Below are 19,613 nucleotides of genomic sequence, written 5' to 3'. Positions count from 1 at the left end.
AAAGCCCAATTGGAGAGCAAAAGATTTTAGATACTTCTTAGATATATCCAAATCTATGTTAACAAATTGTCAACCAGTTAAAACTAGAAATATGTGGGTCAGTAATGAAATAGATACAAATAGAGAAGCAAGGTTTATGCGCATGTGGAGATTATCCTATCTTCTCATGAACATAAAAGACTTTGCTTTTAAATTATGTAACAATCTTCTTCACTTTAAAGGGCGAATATAGGTTTGATATGATATGAGCTTATATCAAAGGTGCCATTACATACTTTTAGAATATCTATGCCAAATTTAAAAATTCAAAAAAATCCTTAAGTAGATTTTGCAATTTTCTGTTTCAATTGAACATATAATAAATGAGATTGCCGACAAAATCGTTTATTTTAGCCCTTTACAAGACTTTTTTTGACTATTTTGCTTAAGTTTGATTGACTATTACATTGGCACGCACCTTAAAAGATAATTTAAATGTTTATTATTTTAGATTATATACTAGTTTATTTAATTTTTTAAAAAGCATAAAAATAATTTGCGTAGAAAGGCGTCAGGAGTATTGACAGGGTAAATAATACGTCTTAAAGGGCGAATATAGGTTGAATATAATATGGGCTCAAAAAAACCGTGCAATTCCATAGATTATAAGTAACTTTAAGATATTGACATATCCAAATGTATAAGTCTGTTATAGCTTAAAACCTGAACATTCTCAGGATAAATTTATGTAATAAGTGTGGTTCCCTAAGAACTCCAAACACCCTAGCATCACACAAGGCTTCGGTTTAAGGTTGAATTAAAAAGCTTTCGTTAATGATAGTCGTCATAAAAGTGGAAACCAGTTATCAATCTATTTTTTTGTATTGTGGATTGTTTCTTCCTTGACAATATTCCCCAACAAAGTGTAAAGTATATGAATTTTATTTTTTTTAAAAAACCTTTACAGGAGAAATTTTATTTCATGTAAGTATGAAAATTATATGGTAATTGTCAAATTAATTTAAAGAGGACAAAAATAATAGGTGAATAGTGTTTTTTTTCTTATATTTTTTTCTGGAGAAAATCTGGCGATCGGTGCGTTTGTGTGTGTGTGTTGAAAAATGCGTACTAGGGTAATTATATCATCAAGAATTAATCATTGATCTTTATACAGAAAAAAAACTTTAAAACGTATTATTTACCCTAGTAATTACTCCGGAATCAAATTGACGCAAATTATTTTATGCTTTTTAAAAAATCAATAAAATAGTATATAATATAATAAAAATAAACACTTTAATTATCAATTAAGATGCATGCCAATGTAATAATCAATTAAACTTAAGAAAACTAGTCAAAAAAAGTCTTGTAAAGGGGTAAAATAAACGATTTTGTTGACTTTCTCATTTATCATATGTTGAAGTAAAAGCAAAAATTGCAAAATCTACTTAAGGATTTTTTTGATTTTTTAAATTTAACATAGATATTTTAAAAGTATGTAATTGCACCTTTCATATAAGCTCATATCATATTGAAACTATATTCGCCCTTTAAAGTTTATTTTCTGTACAGAGATCTTTGATTAATTCATGATGATATAAACAACCCTTCTGTACGCATTTTCAACACACACACACACGGCCACAAAAAAACAGGGATTTGAAATCATTCTTCCTCCAAGAAAATTTTATCGATTAATTTTTTTTACTTTTTACATTATTTGATGTTTTTTTTTAACTTTTAAATAATTTACTTTATGAAGGTAGAAGGAGGGTATATTTACCCCTGATTAATTGGTTTCCACGTTATTACGACTATCATTTAACGAAAGTTTTTTAATTCAACCTTGCCACGAAGCCTTGTGTGATGCTAGGGTGTTTGAGTTCTTAGGGAACCACACTAATTCCAAATTTTTTTTTCGAGATTGACGGGTTTTAAGCTATAAATAGACTTATACAATTGAATATGTCAATATTTTTAAGTTATTTATAATCTATGGAATTGCACCTTTGATATAAGCTCATATCATATCGAACCTATATTCGCCCTTTAATGCAAATATAGCAAAATTTAGTGACACTAGTCCAGCGTGTACACAATGTACAATAGCTTTAAATTTTCCCACCCCTAGAAGAGAAACTTCTTGTCATTTTTATCTTTATTGTTCATCAAATACAGAATTACTTTCAGAATATTTTAACACTTTTCTTTACCAATCTAATATAACATGGGTTGCCAATTTTATTTTCTTGGGTGCACCCCAGGGAGTAAGGAGGGGACAATGGGCAATTAATTCAATTTAAGAGGGTTCGCTGAAAAGCAATAAAAACCAGATTTTTCAAGAAAATTTTACCAAAATTGTTAAGGGATCATGGTAACCTAATTTAGAACAAAATTAGTTCTAAGAAAAAAATCATTTACTTGAAAATTAAATTATCAACACATCACAATGTAGTAAACATTCTGTAATTAATCACTAGAAAAATCTTGTTTAGAACTACCACAACCCTTCTTATATATTTATAACTGACCCCAAAATTCAAGCGGTTCTTAGATTATTTAATACATAAATATCACAGTAGAGTTTCTATACATGAAAAGACATTTTCTTGGGAAAAAATATTTGTTAAAATCAGCGATAAATAACAAACTTTTTTGTCTGCATATTCAAAACTAGCTCAGCTAGTTAGCGGGGCATTGATGCGCAAGTCCCCAAAATCAGTAAGAATCTGCTGTATTCGTGCACATTCCCTTTAAGCCAGTCCCCAAAGTCTGAGACTCCTTAAAAATTGAATATTCGATCCATTGTCCCCTCCCTTACTCCTTACTTATATTATGATTATTAAGTTCTGACACTGTACAAGTGTTAACGTCCGTTTGTCCTACCGTTTCAGTGCTTCGCTTTTATGGATGTTGTCAACCTTGTTTTATCTTGAAATAATGCATCTTCAGGTGCGAAGCAAATCTACAAGTCATCAGGATATGAAAATGGCCAATAAATTGATGTACATCTCCAATGAGGATACATAAATTTACCCCATCTTTAGATTTAATAAATGGTTGAAACGTTTGGACACTTAGCTTAATGAACCAACTAATCAAAATTCCAGAAAGTCCCAAAAGTGTTTAAGACAACTAATAACAAAACAATAAGCTACAATGTCAATAGCTCACTCCCATCACGTATAAAATTATTTGATTAATAAAAAAAGGCGATTTTATCAAGATGGAACCCTCCCAAACATCAGTAAAATAGCTTAAAAACTGCCATGACAAGTAGGTTTCCTTAAATTATAAAACTATCGATCCAGCAGTAAGCAAGGTCTTAATGGACAGATGGATATTGTTCTATAACATGAAAAATATACGGAAGGTTTGGGTAAATTATTCTTACGATAATGTCCTATTTTCTAAAGCCTATCCAAGACCAATACCAAGCTTTTCTGAAAATTGTGGAGTTATCAGCTCGTTCGTGGGCACTTTTTGAAAACAGATATACATAGTATGTATTACATACATGTCCATTAGGATATATAATAAGGAATATAAGTTGGTGACTTAAAAGTTCTAGGTTCAATAAAAGGAAACAATATATGATTTTAAGATTTGCTGTTAATATATTTTTTTTAGTTTTTGTTTTTGCACATAGAAAAGTGCTTATAAAAACTAAATTTTTTTTCTCGCAATTTCTTAAATCAAAGACGACATAAATGTCGTCTTTGATTATGATAACTAAACCAACCAATAAGAAAATTGTTTACAACCAATCAGAATGCGCAAATGTGAGAAACCCAACTGTAGCAGACATTAATATGTAAACAAAATTATTATAAGGAAATATGAATACTAGCGCAGATACTCTACAATCAGAGTCTGTCTGTACGTCTATCTGTTGTCTAAAAAGATAACAGTTACTCTACAACTAGGGAATGTTTGTGTGTCTGTCTGTCTATATATCCAAAATTAGAGCCAATTAGGGTCTATTTGTACACATTTATACGTGCGTCTATAATCTGTAATTGTAGCTTAGCAGTGCAGCAATACGTAAGTAGTAGCGCAGCTGCTCTACAATTAGGGTCTGTCTGTCTATCTGTATATCCAAAATTGCATTAAGAAAATTGACAGCTACTCTACAACTAAGAAATGTTAAGGGATAATACAATGGCCGATAAATTGAAGTATATCCCCAAGGATATTACACCAAATTACCCCTTCCATAGATTACAATTAGTGGTTGAAACATTTGGACACATAACTTAATGAACCAACCAATCAAAATACATTGAAGTCCCCAAAGATGGTAAGCCAACGAATAAGAAAACATTATTACAAAACTGTTGGGACTGATGTAATAAAGAGCCCAATGTCCCCTCCTTCCCTGGTGTGTATTTTATATCCAAAAGTTCAACTAATTATATAAGTAGCATAGCTTCCCTACAATTAGTGTATGTCTGCACGTCTATATATCTATAAATGCAGCCTAGGTATCATGGTTCCATAAATAGTAGCACATATACTCTACAATTAGGATATGTCTGTACATCCGTGTATCTGTAATTGCAGCCTTTCTGTTTAGTAATACAGTATTAGCAGCGTCTTGAGTGTCTTTCTTCATCTGCGCTGTTTATGGACAGTTCGTCTTGTTTTATATAAGCTTTAAGACAGGATTTTTTTTTGGGGGGGGGGTGGGGTGAAATGGATTGAATTATCATAAATAGTTCAATGTAATTGTCGACAGAATATTTTTTTTGCTAAGAGTAAAAAAAAAGTAAAAGGATCACTGTCTGTGTATCTGTGTACCAAATGATCTCGCTAACCAATAAACTGATATGGTTATCCTTTACAATATAGCTTTAAATAGGTCCTAAAAAGGTTTATAAGTATGTTTGGGGGAAGGTACCACAACCTTCCCAAGAGAAAACAACCCTAGAAAAAAATTACTCCCTTCCTCCCCTCAAAAAATAATTTTAAAACTTTTTCCTTCTTAAAACAACAATTGGGGGGAGGGGTCAACCCCCACCCCTATCCCCCAATCCAAGGGCTCTTAGAGGCCTCCGGGGGCGCAGCCACTAGTAAAGTATCCTGTAATATAAAAGTTTTTTTTGTCTGAAGCTAAAGATTAAGGAAATTGATGGTCTAAATTGGTTTTACTTCTCAGATAAACTTTATAAATATCTTTAGATGGTTTTAAGCTATTTTTCTGACTTCCTTCACTCGCCCATAATGGTTAGGGGCGAAGCAACTAGAAGAGTATACAGGGGGAGCCGTCAGTATTAAGGGGTTAAAGCAACTCTGATGCAAAATTCCATTGGTATATTGTACCACATTTTTGAGCTAGTTTCTTTGTATTTTAGGTTTAGTTAAAAAAAGTTTCTCAATCGCCCTCTACCCCCCCCTCCCCCCCCAATTTAAAAAAAAAACTTCTGGTTGGGTAGAACGGTAGGGGTTAGGGAGGTAGTAGCTTGAAAGAGTGTAAAAATTGGATTAGGATGAAATAGGAATTAGGACAGGAGGAAATATATTATTTTTGCATATATTTTTTTCGAAAATTTTCTTGTTTGAGCTTTAAAACAAAGATGATTTATATTCTTAAAATTTTTTGACACTCTTAGAAATTCAATTATTGTTATGATGAATTTAATTAAATTGTAAAATAGGACTTATCACTTGACTATTTACTGATAATGATATGTAAAAATGATTAAATCTAGTCTTAGTTAAATAAAGAAATATTGGGTATAGTCCTTTCCATGACATCGCTCCATATGGGGCGATGATTTTCTATAGCTCCTTCAAGGAGCTATAGCATAGCCTCTTATCATATGGAGCGATGTGATAGCCCCTTTTAAGGAGCGTTCATATCGCCTCTTATGATAAGAGGCTATGCTATAGCTCCTTCATGGCCTCTTAATAGCTCCTTTGAAGGGGCGTTAATATCGCCTCTTATGATAAGAGGCTATGCTATAGCCCCATGATGGCTCCTTCATAGCCTCTCCATCGCCCCTCCGTAGTCCCTTACCTTAATTTATATAACAACCCACTTGATGGCCCCTACATCGCTCCTCCATCGCCCCTTCTCCAAATTTATATTACATTGTACTTTGATGGCCCCTACATCGCTCCTACATCGCCCCTACATCGCTCCTACATCGCTCCTTCATCGCTCCTTCATCGCTCCTTCTCCAAATTTATATTAAATTGTACTGTGATGGCCCCTACATCGCTCCTACATCGCTCCTTCTCCAAATTTATATTAAATTGTACTGTGATGGCCCCTACATCGCTCCTACATCGCTCCTTCATCGCTCCTACATCGCCCCTTCATCGCTCCTTCTCCAAATTTATATTACATTGCAACTTGATGGCCCCTACATCGCTGCTACATCGCTCCTTCATCGCTCCTACATCGCCCCTCCATCGCTCCTACATCGCTCCTTCTCCAAATTTATATTAAATTGTACTGTGATGGCCCCTACATCGCTCCTACATCGCTCCTTCATCGCTCCTACATCGCCCCTTCATCGCTCCTTCTCCAAATTTATATTACATTGTACTTTGATGGCCCCTACATCGCCCCTCCATTGCCCCTCCATCGCTCCTACATCGCCCCTCCATTGCTCCTTCATCGCTCCTTCTCCAAATTTATATTACATTGTACTTTGATGGCTCCTACATCGCCCCTCCATCGCTCCTACATCGCTCCTTCTCCAAATTTATATTAAATTGTACTGTGATGGCCCCTACATCGCTCCTACATCGCTCCTTCATTGCTCCTACATCGCCCCTTCATCGCTCCTTCTCCAAATTTATATTACATTGCAACTTGATGGCCCCTACATCGCTCCTACATAGCTCCTCCATCGCTCCTCCATCGCTCCTTCATCGCTCCTACATCGCCCCTTCATCGCTCCTTCTCCAAATTTATATTACATTGCAACTTGATGGCCCCTACATCGCTCCTCCATCGCCCCTTAATAGCCCCTTACCTTAATTTATATAACAAAGCTCCTATATGGCCTCTCTATCGCCCCTTAATAGCCACTTAATTTAATTATATAACATTGCCCCTACATAGCCTCTCCATCGCCCCTTAATAGCCCCTTACCTAAATTTATATAACAAAGCTCCTATATAGCCTCTCCATCGCCCCTTAATAGCCCCTTACCTTAATTATGTAACATAGCCCCTACATAGCCTCTCAATCGCCCCTTAATAGCCTCTTACCTTAATTTATATAACATAGCCCCTATATAGCCTCTCCATCGCCCCTTAATAGCCCCTTACCCTAATCTATATAACATAGCCCCTACAAAGCCTCTCCATCGCCCCTTAATAGCCCCTTACCTTAATCTATATAACAAAGCTCCTACATAGCCTCTCCATCGCCCCATAATAGCCTCTTACCTTAATTATGTAACATAGCCCCTACATAGCCTCTCCATCGCCCCTAAATAGCCCCTTACCCTAATTTATATAACATAGCCCCTACATAGCCTCTCCATCGCCCCTTAATAGCTCCTTACCTTAATTTATATAACATAGCCCCTACATAGCCTCTCCATCGCCCCTTAATAGCCCCTTACCTTAATTTATATAACATAGCCCTACATAGCCTCTCCATCGCCCCTTAATAGCCCCTTACCTTAATTTATATAGCATAGCCCCTACATAGCCTCTCCATCGCCCCTTAATAGCCTCTTACCTTAATTTATATAATCCTTACCTTAATATATATAACATAGCCCCTACATAGCCTCTCCATCGCCCCTGAATAGCCCCTTACCCTAATTTATATAACATAGCCCCTACATAGCCTCTCCATCGCCCCTTACCTTAATTTATATAACATAGCCCCTACATCGCCCCTCCATCGCTCCTACATCGCCCCTTCATCGCTCCTTCTTCAAATTTATATTAAATTGTACTGTGATGGCCCCTACATCGCTCCTACATCGCTCCTTCATTGCTCCTACATCGCCCCTTCATCGCTCCTTCTCCAAATTTATATTACATTGCAACTTGATGGCCCCTACATCGCTCCTACATAGCTCCTCCATCGCTCCTCCATCGCTCCTTCATCGCTCCTACATCGCCCCTTCATCGCTCCTTCTCCAAATTTATATTACATTGCAACTTGATGGCCCCTACATCGCTCCTCCATCGCCCCTTAATAGCCCCTTACCTTAATTTATATAACAAAGCTCCTATATGGCCTCTCTATCGCCCCTTAATAGCCACTTAATTTAATTATATAACATTGCCCCTACATAGCCTCTCCATCGCCCCTTAATAGCCCCTTACCTAAATTTATATAACAAAGCTCCTATATAGCCTCTCCATCGCCCCTTAATAGCCCCTTACCTTAATTATGTAACATAGCCCCTACATAGCCTCTCAATCGCCCCTTAATAGCCTCTTACCTTAATTTATATAACATAGCCCCTATATAGCCTCTCCATCGCCCCTTAATAGCCCCTTACCCTAATCTATATAACATAGCCCCTACAAAGCCTCTCCATCGCCCCTTAATAGCCCCTTACCTTAATCTATATAACAAAGCTCCTACATAGCCTCTCCATCGCCCCATAATAGCCTCTTACCTTAATTATGTAACATAGCCCCTACATAGCCTCTCCATCGCCCCTAAATAGCCCCTTACCCTAATTTATATAACATAGCCCCTACATAGCCTCTCCATCGCCCCTTAATAGCTCCTTACCTTAATTTATATAACATAGCCCCTACATAGCCTCTCCATCGCCCCTTAATAGCCCCTTACCTTAATTTATATAACATAGCCCTACATAGCCTCTCCATCGCCCCTTAATAGCCCCTTACCTTAATTTATATAGCATAGCCCCTACATAGCCTCTCCATCGCCCCTTAATAGCCTCTTACCTTAATTTATATAATCCTTACCTTAATATATATAACATAGCCCCTACATAGCCTCTCCATCGCCCCTAAATAGCCCCTTACCCTAATTTATATAACATAGCCCCTACATAGCCTCTCCATCGCCCCTTAATAGCCCCTTACCTTAATTTATATAACATAGCCTCTACATAGCCTCTCCATCGCCCCTTAATAGCCCCTTACCTTAATTTATATAACATAGCCCTACATAGCCTCTCCATCGCCCCTTAATAGCCCCTTACCTTAATTTATATAGCATAGCCCCTACATAGCCTCTCCATCGCCCCTTAATAGCCCCTTACCTTAATTTATATAACATAGCCCTACATAGCCTCTCCATCGCCCCTTAATAGCCCCTTACCTTAATTTATATAGCATAGCCCCTACATAGCCTCTCCATCGCCCCTTAATAGCCTCTTACCTTAATTTATATAATCCTTACCTTAATATATATAACATAGCCCCTACATAGCCTCTCCATCGCCCCTGAATAGCCCCTTACCCTAATTTATATAACATAGCCCCTACATAGCCTCTCCATCGCCCCTTAATAGCTCCTTACCTTAATTTATATAACATAGCCCCTACATAGCCTCTCCATCGCCCCTTAATAGCCCCTTACCTTAATTTATATAACATAGCCTCTACATAGCCTCTCCATCGCCCCTTAATAGCCCCTTACCTTAATTATGTAACATAGCCCCTACATAGCCTCTCCATCGCCCCTTAATATCCCCTTACCTTAATTATATAACATAGCTCCTACATAGCCTCCCCATCGCCCCTTAATAGCCCCTTACCCGATTTTATATAACATAGCCCCTAAATAGCCTCTTCATCGCCCCTTAATAGCCCCTTACCTTAATTTATATAACATAGCCCCTACATAGCCTCTCCATCGCCCCTTAATAGTCCTTTACCTTAATTTATATAAAATAGCCCCTATATAGCCTCTCTATCGCCCCTTAATAGCCAATTTATATAACATAGCCGCTACATAGCCTCTCCATCGCCCCTTAATAGCTCCTTACCTTAATTTATATAACATAGCCTCTCCATCGCCCCTTAATAGCCCTCCATCGCCACTTAAAAGCCCCTTACCTTAATTTATATAACATAGCCTCTACATAGCCTCTACATAGCCTCTCCATCGCCCCTTAATAGCCCCTTATATCCTCCTTCAAAACAGTTATACACCTTCCCAGGATCTATTGGAAGCTACCCTATAAAGGAGAACCATATTGGTTCTGCAGTTAGCGATCTTCTTTGATACATACAGACAATGATCCTGTTACTTTTTATAAGGATTAAAAATAAAATGGCCTAAAGCCATCTCATTACCCATAGGAAGCTTCACTGTAAAGGAGAACCATGTCGGTTTAGTGGTTAGCAAGGTACAGACAGACATACATACAGACAAAGATCCTGTTACTTTATTATAAGGATTAAAATAAAATAGTTATTAACCTCCCCAGGACCTATGAGAAGCTACCCTATTAAGGAGAACGATCTCAGGACCTATAGGAATCTTCACTGTAAAGGAGAACCATATTGGTTCATCGGTTAGCAAGATCCTTCGGTACAGACAGACATTCATACATACAGACAAAGATTCTGTTAATTTATTTTAAGAAATACAGATAAAATTGTTATAAACCTTTCCAGGCCTAAAACCATCTCAGGACCTAATTTCTGCCGTTGACAACTCGAGTTAAGTTACTATATTATTTTTACAATGTTTAACTTATCTGTTATTATTGGCTGACGAAAAGTTTGGGCAAAAAAAAATTTATTCTTCAATGAAATATCTCTCCAGTATAATTTTGCCAAGTGCTAATTTATTAAGAATAAAGTTTGCCACAAATTTACCAAAAAATCTCATTGTCATTTCGCCAGGGAGGATTAGGATAGTTCCCAAAGTGTTATAAGTTGGCTTATCCAAGAGTGCTGTCTAGTCTCCAAAGTTTTATAATACCGTTTTCTTATTCGTTAGATTAACAACCTTGGGGACTTTTTATTGTTTTGTGATTGTTTAGTTCATTAAGTTGAGTGTCTAAATGTTTCAACCACTAATTCTAAACTAAAGAAGGGGTAATTTTGTGAATCATCAATGGGAATAATTAATATATAAACATACATATATATACAGTGTTTTTTTTTATGAGAGCATTTTTGAAAGCAATTTTACCCTACTTATAGTTATCAGAATTTAATGATTAATGGCTTATTCTCTTCGTTTTTTATAACCATTAACAGAAAAGCAAAAAAATATTTCAGTTTTTATTTAAAAAGTACAGTAAATTCAAAATTTCAAAACATGGGTGTCAACATCTAAAATAGTTATTTCTCGCATCGTATTATAAACGGCTTTCCGCGGATATAGAAAGTACAATTATGAGATTAAAACTAGTTTTTTTAGCCCCGAGGTGCAGAAGGCACCGGCTAAAAAAACTGGGTTTAATCTTATGATTGTACATATCTATATTCGTAGAAAGCTGGATATAATACGATGCTAGACATAGTTTTTTCGTATGGATGAGAACCGGTTTCTATCCACCGGATTCAAATGAATACGAGAAATGGTTTTAGCGCATTTTTCTTATGCTCAAATCTTCTACCCTTTCCAAGAATGGAGGGAGTACATTGGGGGGCCAGTATTCCCTCCCTGGTTGAGATATGGCCTTCAAATTTCAAAATGTTCTAGTACATGTCACAAGTAGTATCTATATAAATTTTTAGCTCAATATCTCAACTTTGAAGCGTTTTGCAGCCATTCTTGCAAAGGTAGATTATAAGAAAAATGCACTAAAACCATTTTTAGATGTTGACACCTAAGTTTTAAATTTTTTAATTTACTGTACTTTTTGAATAAAAACTGAAATATTTTTTGCTTTTCTATTAAAGGTTATAAAAAAGAAGAGAATAAGCCATTAATCATTAAATTCTAATAACTATAAGTAAGGTAAAATTGCTTTCAAAAAAGTTCTCATAAAAAAACACACTGTATATATGTATATATATCATTTTATCGACAATCGTCTTATCCCTGTAGATCTCTGATTATCAGAGCATTTTTGAAATATTTGCTGCTTATTTTTTGGCTGCCTTTGGCAAAATAATTTTTTTTCATAAAAAATGTATACAAAATTATCGTATTAATTTGGTAAATATATCATTGCACTTGAATTATTTTTAAGTCACTAACGGCTAATCCCATAGATGACCCTAGGAGTACTTTAATGAATAGATGTGGTGGAGAGGGGGGGGAGGGGGAAGGTTAAGAATTTAAGGGAAGTGATACCTTCCGGGGGCTGAAAGAGTTAGTCCCCTCCCCAAAATGAAAACTTTTCCTGCGAGTAAAATAAGCTTCAATGTAAAGGAGAAGCATATCGGTTCAGTTGATACTGATAAACATCCTGTTACTTTAATGTAAATATTAGTTTAAGGATAGTCTGTATAATCTCAGGGATAAAGGAAACATTAGGCAATTTTTACAATAGTCTCCAAAGTTTTATAATGAAGTTTTCTTATTCGTTGGCTCAAAACTTTGGGGACTTTTGTCATATTTTGGTTGTAGTGTTGCAATTTTGTGTATCGTTATTAGGGATGGATAAAAATTTATCGGCCATTGTCTTATTCCTTTAGATCCTTGGTATAATCAACTGAATAACAGTTCCAACAACAAAAATTAAGATATTGCTTCGCTTTTTATGGACAAATATCCTGTTATTTTATTATAAGGAAAAAAAATAAACTATCTTAAAATCATCTCAGTACTCAGCGGTTAGCAAGATCCTACGGTATAGACAGACAGACATACATCATATCGGTTTAGCAGCAAACGAGATCCTTTGCTACAGACAAAAAAAAACTTTGTATATCGACTAGCGGCTACGCCCCCAGCATCTATTGGCTCTGTATTCAAAGGGGAATGAATAAAAGCCTAAAGCCTTCCCAGGACTTAAAATAGAATAGCCTAAAACCATCCCTCGACTTAAAATAAAATAGCCTAAAGCCATTACAAGACAAATATTAAGCTTACCTGAAATAGAAAGCCCAATCTGTTTAGTAGTTATTGAGATCTTAAGTTTCAGAACAGAAAGCCTTACTAACGTGGACAAACACAGGATATTTCGGACAAATGTCGGAGTGGACATTATATAAGTAAAACGCAGAAGTGTCTATAATATCTTAAAAATTAGGTTTCAACAACATTTGTTTAGTTATTTCTACACAGGTTAGGTTAGGTTAAGATATAAATATACAAATAAGCCCCCTGCAGGGGTTAGGCATATAAAAAAACCTATTTGACAGTTGTAAACAATGTGAGAAAAAAATATGTTTTAGTTTAATGAAATGTTCTATCTGTTTCAAACCTTTGCCTTTCGATAGAACTTACCTACTTTGGAAAACTGTTAGACTGATTTTAAAATTTCAGTCTGTGAGAAAAGATATTCAAGATTTTTTTTTGTTTTGAAAGATTTTTATCTTATAAATAAAATAAAAGACACTCCTGCGTTTTACATAAGCAATGTCCACTCCGACGATTGTCCCATTCCTAGGTTTGTCCACTCCAACGTTTGTTTATGTTTTACTACTTTATATAATAGGATAATATGTATTCTTCTTTTATATTTCTCTTTTCTTATTCACTTGCAGCTGCGCTCTTTTTAATGTAAGGAGGCAGAAAAATAGCCTAAACCAATTAGGGGCTTAAATCTGAAAATGAAAAAGCAAAAAACCATCCCATGACCTATGTGAAGCTTCCCTTAAATGGAGAATTTAGTCAGTTTATGAAATTTTTAAGCTTCAGACCAAAAAAAATACTTTTTTTGTTAAAAGAGAGACTTTTCTACAATTAGGGCTAGTCCTTTCGTCATTGCTCTTCTCATTAAGTTAAGCATGTGGTTTTCTCTGCTATTGTTAAAGATAGACTGTTGAGATTTTTAGTGAATATTCCCATGACATATGTATATCCAGTCTATAAATTATTTTGTCTGTCTCTCAATTATGCTTCAAAAGACTTAGGTTTCGTGATAATCTTTGAGTAATAGCATATTCTCTTAAAGTCTGCTCTATAACTTACTTTGTCTGTTTGTCCATTATATGATCCTTATTCAATATTCTATTTAACTAAAAAATTTCATTCTCTTAGTTTATTTTTTTTCTTTATTTCATTATGTTATTATATTATTTATATTTATTTTATTAATTCATTATATTTTCATTATAATTTTCCTTTTTAAATGCGAAACTTTTCTATAGTAAGGATTGGTTTGTCCGTACGTCCAAACGGTTAGACGACATTTTCTTTAATTTAGACATGTTATAAATATCCTATCGATTTCAAACTTTGCAGAATGATTTCTATAACAGTTGGGTACAATACTATATTCATTACTAGAAAGTATGTACGTCCATTTTTTTGTATAATATCATTGTCCCATTCATCTGGGTTTTGGAGTAATGTTTCTTAGGACAACAAGGTTTAGTATTATAATCAAATACTAAAAATAAAATTATGCCCTTTTACTATATTCTATACTAGCAGATTCGCCCCTAGCCTCAGGGGCTTTGCCCCAAGAGGTGATAAAATTTTTTTTTGGCGAAATTCGTAATAGGACCAAGAAAATCTTCAGCAAAAAAAAAAAATGGGGGGGGATTTTTTTGTTTTTGGGGGGGTTGGGGGTATCCCACCCCCCAAGAAAATAGCCTAAAACCACCACAGGACCAGTAGGTATATTCCCTGAATAGTAGAATATAATCGGTCCAGTGGTTACCGAGATCTTAAGGGACTGACAGACGGACAGACAGACGGACAGACAGACGGACAGACAGACGGACAGACAGACGGACAGACAGACAGACGGATGGACAGACATCATTCTACTTTGTATTATAGATTTACGCTAATTTTAACAAAATTTATGTTTGACCTCCTGATTTTAGAGCTTTGCTTTTGTGAATGTTGTTATCCTTGTTATCTTGCTTTTTTTTCCTTTTTCATAACCTATTATATAAAGTAGTAATCTTTTTTTTGTCTGTAGAAAAGCTAACCGCTGAACCTATATGGTTCTCCTTTACAGTGAAGCTTCTTTTAAGTTCATAGAGGGTTTATAATTATTTCGAGGGAGGGTATCTCCACCCTCCCAGAAAATTCACCCCAAGAAAAATATTACTCCATCCCCTCAAAAAATCTTTTTAACTTTTTAAAAGCAAAGCTTTTCTATATTAAGGATCAGTCCGTACGTCCGTAACGGTTAGCTATTTTCGTTAATTTAGGCATGTGATTCCTGTAGTAGAAAGGTACGATTTAGAAAGTCTATAATCATTATCAGAATATCCATACGTCCATTTTAAGCATACTAATTATTAACTTACAACAAATTTTTATGTATCAAAATTATCCGATTAATCTGATTTCTGGGATACTGATTCCTAGGACAACAAAATAGAATGTTATAAGCGAATCATATCTATAATCAAGTCCAAAAAATGTGAGTACGTCCTTAAGCATTTTCCTGCATGTTAGCAATTTCTCAATAAATTTACTTACAATTTTGTTTCGAATTTTAAATTTATGTTCTGACTATTCAGTTCTGACACTCTACATTATTAATGTTCATTAAAGGACGCCTGCAAGAAATAACACGCTTTAACTGCTAAAAGACTGCCACAAGAAGACCCAATACCCCAAATTATAAGCCTTCAGCTTCAATAACAAAAAAGTTCTAGGCATTTCAAAATAGCATTTTATGTACAATGGAATTTTTGAAAGATTTCCAATGCTCATAAAAGAAAAAACAATATTAAATTACGTTGCCTAGACATAAAATTATAACCTTATCTTTGTCAGAAACTTAGATTGCCTGTAACTGATTACATTTTTACAATAAAAACACCACATTTCATAGTCAAAATCTATGAAAAAAAATCGATTTAAATTGCATTTTTAAACGAAAATCATAGCGGATACAAAGGGGTAAACTAATACAAGCTTAGCTGTGATTGGTTGTTAAGCTGATTCAGCCTTCTGATTGGCTACAGTACATTCGGTACAACGCAAGTAAAACTTATTTTTTTTTAATGATTTTGACTATAAAAATGGGTATTTTTATTGTAAAAATATAATTAGTTACTGGAAACCTAAATTTATGACAAAAATAAGCTTATAATTTTGTTTCTAGGCCACGTAGTTTAATTTTAAAGTTTTCAACATGAGCATTGCAATTCTTTCAAAATTTCCATTGTACATAAAATGTCATTTTAAAATGCCTAGAACTTTTTTGTTATAGAAGCTGAAGGCTTCAAATTTGGGGTATTTGGTCTACTTGTGGCAGTCTTTCAGCAGTTAAAGCGTGGTATTTCTTGCAGGCTTCCTTTAAACTTTTTTCTACCGTTTCAGAGCTTTGCTTTTATAAATGTTGTCATCCTTGTCATCCTTTTAAAACTTAAATTTAAAACTGTAGAGGGTCACATTCCTTCCTTACCTTAATGCCCTACCTTCTATAATGAAGGGGCAATACAATTACAGAGGCTGTACAGGAGCCATAAAGGGCCTATGTTATATAAATTAAGGTAAGGGGCGATGAAGAGGCTATGAAGGGGCTATGTTATATAAATTAAGGTAAGAGGCTATTAAGGGGCGATGGAGAGGCTATGTAGGGGCTATGTTATATAATTAAGGTAAGGGGCTATTAAGGGGCGATGGAGATGCTTTGTAGGGCCTATGTTATATAAATTAAGGTAAGAGGCTATTAAGGGGCGATGGAGAGGCTATGTAGGGGCTATGTTATATAAATTAGGGTAAGGGGCTATTTAGGGGCGATGGAGAGGCTATGTAGGGGCTATGTTATATATATTAAGGTAAGGATTATATAAATTAAGGTAAGAGGCTATTAAGGGGCGATGGAGAGGCTATGTAGGGGCTATGCTATATAAATTAAGGTAAGGGGCTATTAAGGGGCGATGGAGAGGCTATGTAGGGCTATGTTATATAAATTAAGGTAAGGGGCTATTAAGGGGCGATGGAGAGGCTATGTAGAGGCTATGTTATATAAATTAAGGTAAGGGGCTATTAAGGGGCGATGGAGAGGCTATGTAGGGGCTATGTTATATAAATTAGGGTAAGGGGCTATTTAGGGGCGATGGAGAGGCTATGTAGGGGCTATGTTATATATATTAAGGTAAGGATTATATAAATTAAGGTAAGAGGCTATTAAGGGGCGATGGAGAGGCTATGTAGGGGCTATGCTATATAAATTAAGGTAAGGGGCTATTAAGGGGCGATGGAGAGGCTATGTAGGGCTATGTTATATAAATTAAGGTAAGGGGCTATTAAGGGGCGATGGAGAGGCTATGTAGGGGCTATGTTATATAAATTAAGGTAAGGAGCTATTAAGGGGCGATGGAGAGGCTATGTAGGGGCTATGTTATATAAATTAGGGTAAGGGGCTATTTAGGGGCGATGGAGAGGCTATGTAGGGGCTATGTTACATAATTAAGGTAAGAGGCTATTATGGGGCGATGGAGAGGCTATGTAGGAGCTTTGTTATATAGATTAAGGTAAGGGGCTATTAAGGGGCGATGGAGAGGCTTTGTAGGGGCTATGTTATATAGATTAGGGTAAGGGGCTATTAAGGGGCGATGGAGAGGCTATATAGGGGCTATGTTATATAAATTAAGGTAAGAGGCTATTAAGGGGCGATTGAGAGGCTATGTAGGGGCTATGTTACATAATTAAGGTAAGGGGCTATTAAGGGGCGATGGAGAGGCTATATAGGAGCTTTGTTATATAAATTTAGGTAAGGGGCTATTAAGGGGCGATGGAGAGGCTATGTAGGGGCAATGTTATATAATTAAATTAAGTGGCTATTAAGGGGCGATAGAGAGGCCATATAGGAGCTTTGTTATATAAATTAAGGTAAGGGGCTATTAAGGGGCGATGGAGGAGCGATGTAGGGGCCATCAAGTTGCAATGTAATATAAATTTGGAGAAGGAGCGATGAAGGGGCGATGTAGGAGCGATGAAGGAGCGATGGAGGAGCGATGGAGGAGCTATGTAGGAGCGATGTAGGGGCCATCAAGTTGCAATGTAATATAAATTTGGAGAAGGAGCGATGAAGGGGCGATGTAGGAGCAATGAAGGAGCGATGTAGGAGCGATGTAGGGGCCATCACAGTACAATTTAATATAAATTTGAAGAAGGAGCGATGAAGGGGCGATGTAGGAGCGATGGAGGGGCGATGTAGGGGCTATGTTATATAAATTAAGGTAAGGGGCGATGGAGAGGCTATGTAGGGGCTATGTTATATAAATTAAGGTAAGGGGCGATGGAGAGGCTATGTAGGGGCTATGTTATATAAATTAAGGTAATGGGCTTTTAAGGGGCGATGGAGAGGCTATGTAGGAGCTATGTTATATAAATTAAGGTAAGGGACTATTAAGGGGCAATGGAGAGGCTATGTAGGAGCTTTGTTATATAAATAAAGGTAAGGGGCTATTAGGGGCGATGGAGAGGCTATGTAGGGGCTTTGTTATATAAATTAAGATAAGGGGCTATTAAGGGGCGATGGAGAGGCTATGTAGGGGCTATGTTATAAAAATTAAGGTAAGGAGCTATTAAGGGGCGATGGAGAGGCTATGTAGGGGCTTTTTTATATAAATTAAGGTAAGGGGCTATTAAGGGGCGATGGGGCGATGGAGGAGCGATGGAGGAGAGATGTAGGGGCCATCAAAGTACAATGTAATATAAATTTGTGGAAGGAGCGATGAAGGGGCGATGTAGGAGCGATGGAGGAGCGATGGAGGAGCGATGTAGCAGCGATGTAGGGGCCATCAAGTTGCAATGTTATATAAATTTGGAGAAGGAGCGATGAAGGGGCGATGGAGGAGCGATGTAGGAGCGATGTAGGGGCCATCAAGTTGCAATGTAATATAAATTTGGAGAAGGGGCGATGTAGGAGCGATGAAGGAGCGATGTAGGAGCGATGTAGGGGCCATCACAGTACAATGTAATATAAATTTGAAGAAGGAGCGATGAAGGGGCGATGTAGGAGCGATGGAGGGGCGATGTAGGGGCCATCAAAGTACAATGTAATATAAATTTGAAGAAGGAGCGATGAAGGGGTGATGTAGGAGCGATGGAGGGGCGATGTAGGGGCCATCAAAGTACAATGTAATATAAATTTGGAGAAGGAGCGATGGAGGAGCGATGAAGGGGCGATGTAGGAGCGATGTAGGGGCCATCAAGGGACTAAGATATATATAATAGTGAAGGGGCCATGAAGAGGCGATATTTAATTAAATAGCCCCTTGGGATAAGAGGACATATCATCTCCTCTTTAGAAGGGGCGATAAAGGAGCGATAAAGGATCATTTAATCGCCTCTTAGGGCAAGGGGCTATTAAATCGCTCCTTTCAAGGAGTCATAACATCGCCTCTTGTTATAAGGGGCTATTAAATCGCTCCTTTCAAGGAGCCATTACATCGCCCCATGTCATAAGAGGCGATCAATTAAAATCATCGCCCCATATGGAGCGATGTCATGGAAAGGACTATACCCGAAATATTATGTAAAAAAAACGAAAATTTGTTGATTTTTGGGTATTTTAAGGCATATTTGCGTATTTTTTAGAGTGATTTCCGCCAGCCCCGAATTTTTTTTTATGGTTAAAAAAGCTTTAGCAGGTGTTGTTAATACATATTAATCATGTTTC

At 36.4% G+C, this 19,613-nt stretch overlaps 2 protein-coding genes across 2 annotated transcripts in view; both read left to right on the top strand.

Moving 5' to 3' along the window:
• The window catches only part of LOC145330225 (ankyrin repeat domain-containing protein 13C), a 526,153-nt gene that overhangs the window by 450,086 nt on the left and 56,454 nt on the right, over positions 1-19,613 (top strand). The window lies entirely within an intron of this gene.
• Positions 1-19,613, top strand: part of MED1 (Mediator complex subunit 1) — a 509,044-nt gene that overhangs the window by 450,087 nt on the left and 39,344 nt on the right. The gene's annotated exons all lie outside the window — the stretch shown is intronic.

The sequence above is a fragment of the Acartia tonsa genome, chromosome 10 (genome assembly GCF_053477335.1).
Source record: "Acartia tonsa isolate MP-2025a chromosome 10, ASM5347733v1, whole genome shotgun sequence".
Classification (NCBI taxonomy): domain Eukaryota; kingdom Metazoa; phylum Arthropoda; class Copepoda; order Calanoida; family Acartiidae; genus Acartia; species Acartia tonsa.
This window is presented reverse-complemented; position numbering and strand designations above follow the sequence as displayed.